We start from the raw sequence: 10,063 nt of genomic DNA on the forward strand, positions 1-10,063 counted from the left end.
CATAAAATGTGGAACTGCATTTGCCATCCTCCAGTACTCTGGCACTTCACCTATGGCCAAAGAGGAAATAAAAAACTTATATCAGAGCCCCAGTAATTATCTGCTTCACTGGGGATTTGCCTGTTTATATGCCTGACAGAGCCTCCAATACCCCAACCCCTCCATTTCCTATGTCAAACTATGCAAGTTCATCACAGTCCCCTTTCCTGAATTCTGTACCTATGTTCTCCTTTTCCAGAGTGAAGACTGAAGAGAACTATTCACTCAACGCCCTTCCACTATCCTGTGGTTTCATGCACAGGTTGTCCCCTTGGTCCCTAATGGGCCCTTCTCTTTCCCTGGTTAACCTCTTTCCTTTAATGTATTTATAAAATATCTTCGGTTTCTTCCTAATCCTGTTTGCAAGTCATTTTCAATGTCCCTTTTTTGCTCTGCCAATTGCTTACTTAATTGCACTTCCCTAGAATTTTATTGCTTATTTTGGACTTTCTGAAAGTCCTACTCCTCTTACTAATCCAGTCCTGAATTGCCCTATCCAGTCCTGAACCCGTTGCTCCTACACTTCCCTCCAAAAGGATGCATGTTGGACCTGTACACTCAGCCCCCCCATTGCTCCTCATAACCCTTTTCTATTTCAACATTCATTCTATGTTGAAATGACTGCCGTATGCCGTACAGAGAAGTAGATCAAGAACAGAACCCTATGGAATATTATTCTATGCTTAAAGCTAACTGTCATCTGAATACCTGAAAAGTATTGATTTCTGTTACAGGCATGCTACTCCTGTGTAGCAAAACCTATGTTCAGGTCAGTGCAAGTTGCATGGTGTTGCATCAGGAACCTTTTTTGACCTGCTATAGCTTCTTGAAGTAATTCAATGTCAACTACTACTTCTTCTTTCTACTTCATTCCCTATTAATCTGTCAATTGCTTTCTCCAAAGAATAATGTTGGTTTGGGAAGGTTTTGATCCTTGGTGAGGAACGACGCTCTGATTGTTTGAAGATTTGGGGTAAATATTTTGTCAAGTTGTTAACATGCAAGGAGAAGCGATTAATTTGTTTGCTGTGATGGAAGATTATCAACCTGAAAGAGTAACTCCATTTTTCATAGATGCTGCCAGGTCTTCTGACTATTTCCTCTGTGTCTTGTTTTTATTGTAACTTATTTGATATTTGTGGGTCTGGGTTATGGTTTAGTCTTCATGCTGAACAATGTTCAACAGCTCAAGAGGCTATCTATCTATAATGTTGAAGATTTTCAACTGAGGGGAAGTTGCCATTTGGTGTAAGGGCTATATAGTTCATTAGTTGGGTTAGTTCTGCTGGAGTGGATGCTACTGTGATGATTCAGGACAGCTGGTCAATTAGGGGAAGACACTCTTCATCTGCTTTGTGGCTAAAATTTTATAATGCAGTGTCTGAAACTTGAATACCAGCTAAATGTTTAACCACCATGAGGAAGTAGATTACCTTGTTATGCAACATCTTACTGACATTTTCCTTTACCAGGTTAAATTGTAATTGACAGAAGAACTGTGGACCATGAAAACAGATGCTGTACACGGAGAACTATACAGGTAGGAGGGTACACTTCATAGGGCTAAGCTGTTCTCCTAAGAAGGCAAGTGCTTGGGTGATTACAGCAGTAAAATAAATTGATTTATATCTAGATAGGCTCGTCTTGATAGGTTATTACATTATCTCTGGCAGTTCCTTCAAATGCCCAACTCTGTAAGAGCCGTTAACTGTGTCAATATGGAGGGAAAATGGTGTAGCAACAGGCTAAATTTAAAAATGAGCAACAAAGAAGAAGGTTGATTTCAGCAGTAAATTCAGACAAAAATTGTCGAGCTGAAAAAATTAGATTAAAAGTTGAAAATAACAGAACTAAAATGGTTTAAAAAGAAGCTTGAAGCCTACGAGGTGAAACAAGTTGACATCATAAGACTGTTCCTCCCCCCCCCCCCCCACCAGAGTTGCTGTTTGAAGATGTTAATGATGTCCAATAATAGCCATACTACGTCCTTACAGCTTAACAGGTTTACGAAAGTAAACCTATGTGTAAATGATGGCCTAGGCCATATATAATGGAGGAAAAGGTTGACACTGTGACAACAGGAAGCTAAGTGCTCTTGGCAAGAAGTGCATGCAGAGGTAAGATTTTAATGTACAGGATTCTCCTATGGATTTATCATTGTGTTCCAGCTTGTAATAAACTGTTTGAACAACTGAAAACTGATGGAGACCAGTATAATAGATATTAGCTACTTGTTCCACCTCAGTAATACTGAACCATTTTTGTTTACTACAATTGAAATCTGCTGAACCCTCCTCTTGCTCGTCAATTATTTTCTACTTGACCAGAAGACTGAAAACATTTTTTAGACTTTAGAGTTAAACTCTGATTTTCAATTAATGAAATGACCTTAAAAAAAGAGTTTCTTTTATATGGTACCTTTTAATGCCCTCAAACGTTCCGAAGTGCTGTTTTAGAAGTGTAATCACTTGCAAAATTGTTGATTATAGTAGCTAATTTGTGCGCAGGAATGTTGTGCAAACAGCATTGTCAGAATGACCAATAATCTGTGATATTAGCTGAGAGATGTTCTTGGCCAGGTCATTGGCATCCTGATTATTTTCTCTTAAACAGAGCCATGGAATATTTTATAGGCCTGTGAGAGGACAGACTGGGACTCTGTATCATCCAAAAGACAACACCTTTACCAGTGCACCATTTCTTCTGTACTACATTGGAGAGTCAGCAGAGGTCTGTGTTTGTACCCACTGTCATCTGCCTCAGCAGAGAACAGTATCACCATGCATAGGCAAATACTGCAGGAAAACGTGTGTGTGTGTGTAATTGAATTTGAATTTGAATTTGAATGTATATATATTTATATGTATCAATATCAATGTTTCTTTTTAGTAGAATTTTAACACTGGCAGTAGTTAAATTGGATGGTGAAAAGTGTCAATCATCCTGTTCTGATGGTGTTAATGATTTTCCAAGATCTCAAGTAATTTTGTCCTCGCAGCTTTCACAATACAAAGTGTCTACTTTATCAGCTACCAAAGTTATGTAAAAATGTAATCTCTGGATGAGAACATCTATCAATATTATCTGAAACACAAGGCTGTGTCATTTGGAAGTTCGAATGTGATTTTGTTATTTATGGCAATCTGTTTTATATGAGAAAAAAATCTCAAATACATTTTCTAAAATAAACATTGGGAAATTGCAAAGTGTTATTTTTACAAAAAAAGACATTTTCAAATGATGTTCCATGTTCTTTTTGCAAAATTTCAGCTGCTTGAGAGAATGATTTCTTCAGGGCAGTTTCCCAAAGCATACACAGGAGTTTTTTCTTAGATGATCTTTGTTCAACTTAAAGCCTCATAATCCTTATTGCTTTTATTTTAAATGTTTTGGACAAAAAAAGTCAAAGGCCAATATAACTTTGCATATTGATTTTGGGTAGCAATTTTTTTATAAAAGAGACTCCGTATAACAAAGGGACCCAAACTGACCAAAACAAAACACTGAAAGTTGTTTGGGGAAGGTGATTGAGACTGGAAACTAAACTATAAGACCAGCTGCTTGTCCAGTATTCCCTACCGTTGCCACAAAATATTGCAAAACTTGACACACAGCTGCTATCAATTGGGGCAGAATTTATCTCCAAACATGGTGTCTCCCTCCTGCCTGGTGAAAACTCTTCTTTCCTTTCTAATAACCAACCATTCTCTGTTGCTGCACTGCTGTACAGATATAACTTAAATTAAGCACTTTAAAAAAAAAAAGTTCCAAATATCCCCACACTCAGACACACAATGGATACAATACAGAGACACTTCAGGGATGTTTTTAGGAGTCAAATAGCTGTCATGTAAACTTATTTTCTTCCCTATTCCAACCCTCCTTAACTTTTTTATTTCTTGTGGCAGCTGCTATTGAGCTCTGCATTGGAAGAAAATATAAAAAGCAAAACAACCTGGGAAAATAATATGAAAATGTTCAAGCTTGAGGAAAAGAGCAAACTTGATGAGACTGTCAAACTGCTTTAAAGTACTCCATTTATTGAGTGCCTGTGTATGAAACACCTAAAATATCTTGCAGAAATTGAGATACACAAAAAACATTGTTCTTTCAATGGTATCTTTTCGAGGTAATGTATTTGTCAATGATGTCGGGAAACAAGACAGTACTGTATTATAAAACTCCAGTGAGATGGTATTTATTGTTTTCCTGAGACGTAACCATGTAGTTGTTTGAATAGTTCTAACGTATTATTAGAGCAGTATGTTCTATGGGTCAATAAAAGATTCAAATTGCCATTTTTTTTTATATTTCCTGATACTAGGCAACATCCTAACAATTGCTTTCAACTCCAAGATGCCTAAATTTGAAATATATTTCCTCTTGCATGGAACCTGATTTTCATACTGAGGTCTCATTTATAGTTTGTCAAGCTCATAATTATCTCTTAGCTTGTATTCCATGGATCTTGAGAACAAGCCTAAAATACTATGAACCCGTATGGTCTTACAATACTATGGAAATTCTTATCAGTTGCACTAGCTATGCTGGAGAGAAGCAACAAGGAATTATCCATAAAATAACTATTTAATTGCATTAGTGACCTCCTTCATGCATGTTAACCATCCTGTTCGAATTAGAATTTGACTTAATAGGCTCCCTTTGATAAAGGATAAATAAGAATTTGCATTTCTTGAAGCTTTTAGGAGTATGTCGTTCCTTTCCAAATAAGATTTACGTGCAATGGTTAAAAATGTTTCTGATTTCAACCTCGTTGAAAATGGCACCTGAATACAAGAAATTTGATCATACCTGGATGTTCGCTATCTAGAGGACAAGTTGAACAAGTAGCACATAGGACATCCACAATACGTACACATTCACACACTAATGCAGTATCTTTTTCTGAAAATCAACAGTAGTGTGTCACTCAGGAGCTTGCAATTGTAAATGTAGTGTGGTCGTTGTGAAAGATGACACTAATGTAATTATAGTACTGCTTTGTGATCATCCCTCATGTGGCCACTGTTCTCTCTATCATATGCACTTGAATCTGTTTTTGCAAAGAAAATGTGGGACATTTTCATCAAATTCAAATGGTATAGACAAATCACTCAAACTTGAATAGTTTATCTGTACCCATTAGTTTTGTAGGCTTGTAATACCATCCAATCCATAAGATGCATCCCCCTACAAGCAAGAAGGTTAAAGGAAGCAATAACATTGCGTATGAAGTTTGCTGCTGGCTTGTGATATGCTGCGAAGTATAACTTTGCTGTGAATGGTATAGCACATAGTTGGGATCATTCACAAAGTACGCTAATTTATTTTGAAAAATTCATGTCCATCATGTGAATTCCATTATGCCCTCCCAATCTGAATATCACATAGCATAATGGCGACTGTGTGCCTTTTTCATGTGAGATTCACTTGAACACCCAGCAACACAACTCAAAATATTGTCCCTCCGAATTTGTTTAGGATAGAAGAATGTCTACAGTGCTTAAATTATTCCGTATGTGTCTAATACTTTTGTAATGAAGGATCAGTTTGTTTTGTTTGCAAGGCCTCTATCAATGTGCTTGCATCATAGTGAACATTGTAACGTTTATCCCTGTGTGCTTCTGCTATGGTGGAATTATAGTTAATAGTTAAGTTAATGAGCTAGTCATGTATCATGATGTAACAGTGGCATCAGTCACATGTGAGAGTCTGAGAAGAGAAATGGAATAACCTGTACAATGTAGAAGGTGCTTGTCTAATGTGAATAAAGGGGATTTGAAGAAACTTAAGTCACTCATAAGAAGAGGAAAGTCTTCCAATTCCAAAACAGACCAGAAGTTACCCGAAGAGAAATCCCAAATTGTAATCCAAGTGGAACCAAGCCCCAACCAGCTATAAAATTCTAATCCTGCTGTGTTGAAATTGTGACCAAGTTGTAAGTAATGTATTGTTATGATTGCAATTTTATCTTGCTGTTGCCCAACTTTAGAATATGCTCACAGGAAAGAGTTCATAAAGTGAGTCACAATTTAACTTCTTATTTTGAAGCTAATGCATCCATAAACTGATGTATTTTATGAAAGAACTGTTGAACAGGAGATTGTGGTGAAAGTCAGACATAGAAAAGAAGCGATTACTGATTTGAAATAGTTTGACACTTCCCAGATGATGGCTGCAGGACATCTTGTGTGTGAGAAGCTGAACCCCTAACTTCAGCACATCTTTGAATCAGATTCAAAGAGTCCTTTGTTTTTGTAAAAGCTAATTCTTGTGGATTTGTATGGTTCTGACTCCGTGTTTCCTGTATACATTTGAAAATCAATTTATTTCAATTAGTTAAATTTGCACTGAATTTCTTTTTGGCAAAGATCTGCAGCTCGGGTTGTGGTTGAGGTTGTTGACTTGTTCGCCGAACTGGCTTGTTTTTGTTCAGACGTTTTGTCACCGTGCTAGGTGACATCATCAGTGGAGCCTCCGATGAAGCGATGTTATTCTACTCCACTTGGAATTTATACTGTTCGGTCCATTATGGTGAGTACTGTCATTTTCAGTTTTGATCTGTATGGGATTATATATGGGGTCCAATTCTATATGTTTATTGATTGGAATTCCCATGCATGTCTACGTTTGGCTTAGGCTACTATGGTTACTTTGTCCCAGTTAAACTGATGGCCTTTATTGTTTGAGTGTACAGATATTAAGGAGAGTTCATCGTGCCATTTTGCTGCTAGCTGATGTTTGTATATTCTGGTGGCTAGTTTCCTTCCTGCCTGTCCAGTAATGTTTGTGGCAGTCATGCATGGTATTTTGTAAACCACATTTCGTTCTGCATGTTGTGGGAATGGGGTCTTAAGTGTTTGTTTGTCGTAAAGTGGCTGTAGGCTTGTGGGCCACCGTGATTCCTTGTGGTCTTAGGAGTCTAGTTGTCAGTTCCGACATGTTCCTGATGTAGGGCAGTGTGGTCAATGTGTTAGGTCATACTGTGTCCTCCTGTTGTTGGCTGTTTTGTAGGCATCTGTGGATGAAGTTGTGGGGATATCCATTTCAAGCGGGGATCTTGTATAAGTGTTCTTCCTCTTCCTGGAGTGTTGCAATGTGTCCTGACCCGTTTAAATAATGTCCTAATGCAGCTTTGTTTGTGGACATTGCGGTGGAAGTTGAGGATTTGATCTGTATACTGAGGTTTGGAACTCCCTTTTGTCAATTGTTCTACTTTAACATCCAGTAATGGAAGTTGATTGTTGGTTTTTTTCTTCCCTTGTGAATTTAATCCCTGCGAATACGCTGTTGATGAGGTGGTGAGTCTCTTCTAATTTGTTGCGTTTAATAATGACAAACATGTCGTCTACGTACTGGATCCACAGTTTAGGTTGAATGTGGGGGAGGGTGGTGTGTTCTAGTCTTTGCTTCTGCGATGGGTCCTGAGATGGGTGACCCCATATGGTCAAATATACAGAGATCAAAGTGTGTGGTGAGGCAGAGGCCTAGTAATTTAAGTATGTTGTCCTTGCTGATAAAAGTTACTGGTCTGCGTTGCTGTTGTCTCTAGTAACGTGGCCACTGTTTCTTTGGCTAGTGGGATGTCAATTGATGTGAATAAAGCTGTGACGTCAAAGGATACCATAATCTTGTCATTCTTGAAGGTATCGAGGAAATCTTGAGTTGAGTAGATAGAATGAGGTGATCCGTCTACTAGGTGTTTCAATCTCTGTTGTAGGTCCTTGGTCAGTTTGTGTGAAGGTGTGCCTAGAAGGGAGACAATGGGTCTGAGAGGGATGTCTGGTTTATGTATTTTAGGCAGCCCATAGAAGTGGCGGGTGTTTATGCCTTCTGGTTTCATTCTCGTGAACCTGTCTTGGTTAGCTGCCCTGCATTCATTAGTCGCTTCAGTGTATGGGTGATCCTGTTGCCTTGCTGTGGTGTTGGGTCTATTGCCACCTGTTGGTAACTGGTTGTATCTGCAAGCAGTGTCTGTGCTTTCTTAACGTAGTCTGGTTTAGTCATAATGACGGTCATGCGCCCTTTGTTTGCTGGTAGGATTATGATGTTCTTGTCTTTCCTGAGTTTATCTAATGCTTTTCTCTCCGCTGTGTTCAGGTTGCCTCCTTCGTTCCTTCTGTGTAGCCTGGGGATTATAGTTTATTGGATGGCTTTTTGTGTTTCATCCGTGAATTTGTTGTCTTTTAATGTATTCTCCAGAGCGGCCATGAAGTCTCTTCTGGTCGCATCTTTGTGGTTATAGTTCAGTCCACATAATAGGACATCTTTCTCAGTTTCTGTGAGTTGTCTGTTAGTTAGGTTTCTTATCCATGTGTCCAGTTTGTTGTTGTCCTTGTTTTTGTGGTGGATCCGTTTGGTGAGTTTCTCCTGTGGTTCGTTTCTCCTCTTAGTTTTAGTTTTGTGTTGATTGGTGATTGCCTGTTCTTGGGTTGCACTGAATATCTGAACTTGGAAGGTTAGGATTGATTTGTCTCCATTGATTATCTAATACTTGGAGTGACTCTTAAATGTAACAGGTTAAGGGTTAAAATAGACCCAGTCTGTTGAGAAGCCACTCGTAATTTAAGCTTGTTTGTGCTATTCTCCAACAAAGTGTACTTTTAATGTGCAATCTATATTCCTAGCCACACTCTTCTTTAGCTTCTCTTTAGAAGTATGTGTGATACATACTTCGGGTTGTTGAGTAAAATAATGTTGCCAGGCTGTCCAAGACACACCAATATGTCATGTGGACAGGCTTTGACTTGTATCTAAAATTTTATGGCTTTGATCCTAGGGTTTACTGAGGTTATTGCATTTCACAGAGGATGATTTTACTGGCAAATTAATTTGTTGTTGATTGTGAACAAATGAGTATATTACTTCTGAAATAATGGATCATGGCTGAACTATACCTCTTTGCAAATTGAAAGAACAACAACAAAATAATCTGACAATTAATTTCAACAGCGACAACTGGTCGCAGATTCTGATTGTGTATCTAAACAGAGTGTGGTGAAATGGATGCGGAAGGAGTAGTTCACCAGATGTATTTCTTTGGTTCAATTTTCTGAGTTCTAAGCAGTTATTCTTAATTTTTGGACTTTGTGGGTGAGTATTTCCAGTTAATACTTTGTGAAGACCATTCTTGTTGACCACAATGACAATGTTATATTTTTGAATCTATGATGTGTACCTGTAAATGGTTGTACCATCCACTATACTTTTGAACATTTATTGTTTTGTGTGATGTGGGTATCCCTGTCAAGATCAAAATTTGTTGCCTGTACTCAATCACCTTTAAACTGAGTGGCTTGAGATTTTTTGAGGGCAGTTAAAAGCTAGCTAATTGCGACGGGTTTGGAGTTGCATGTAGGTCTGACTAGTAAGGATGGCAGAATTCCTATTCAAATAACATCAGTGAACCAGCTGGATTTTTGCAACAATGATAATTTTCTGGCCACCATTACCAAAACCAACTTATAGTTCCAGATTTTATTAATCAATTAAATTTAAATTGCACCTACTGCCTTGGTACAGTTTGAACCTAGATCATCAGAGCATTAGCCCAGGCCTCTGGATTACTAATCCAGTGACGTCCATCCTCCTTGTGTGATGTGCATCTTTGCCTGACCAATACCTAGGTAAATGGTAGTAAGGAGTAAGAATCAATCTGAACACTTCCCTTCCACAAATTAGAGTATTGTGTCCTTTCCTGCTATCCTTTTTCAATTAACTGATTATTTTATAATCAGATTGGAGGAATTCATTCTGTGTAGATACAATTAATGAATGAAACCCTGTCTTGCCACTATGCATAGAAATAACTCATCTTTGACAACTATACTTGTGGCAATCAAAAGTTGTCATGGCAATTTATCTTGATTTGGCACCAAGTCAGCAGAAACAGTTTTGTGAATTTGCAACAAAAACAAAGTTGCTGGAAAAGCTCAGCAGGTCTGGCAGCATCTGTGGAGGAGAAAACAGAGTTAACGTTTCGGGTCTGGTGACCCTTCCTCAGAACCGAACCCGAAACGTTAAC

The 10,063-nt window shown here is 38.2% G+C and overlaps 1 protein-coding gene across 10 annotated transcripts in view; it reads left to right on the plus strand.

Annotated features, from left to right (window-relative positions):
* sipa1l1 (signal-induced proliferation-associated 1 like 1) overlaps positions 1-10,063 on the plus strand; it is a 344,983-nt gene that overhangs the window by 147,415 nt on the left and 187,505 nt on the right. For 4 of the 10 annotated variants that reach the window (XM_048600181.1, XM_048600180.1, XM_048600188.1 and 1 more), the window contains exon 2: positions 1,512-1,579. The exons of the other annotated variants lie outside the window; for them this stretch is intronic. The gene's annotated coding sequence lies outside the window, so the exon portion shown is untranslated. The remainder of the gene's footprint in view (positions 1-1,511; positions 1,580-10,063) is intronic. 10 annotated transcript variants of the gene reach the window in all.

The sequence above is a fragment of the Rhincodon typus genome, chromosome 8 (genome assembly GCF_021869965.1).
Source record: "Rhincodon typus isolate 14 chromosome 8, sRhiTyp1.1, whole genome shotgun sequence".
NCBI classification, from domain to species: Eukaryota; Metazoa; Chordata; class Chondrichthyes; order Orectolobiformes; family Rhincodontidae; genus Rhincodon; species Rhincodon typus.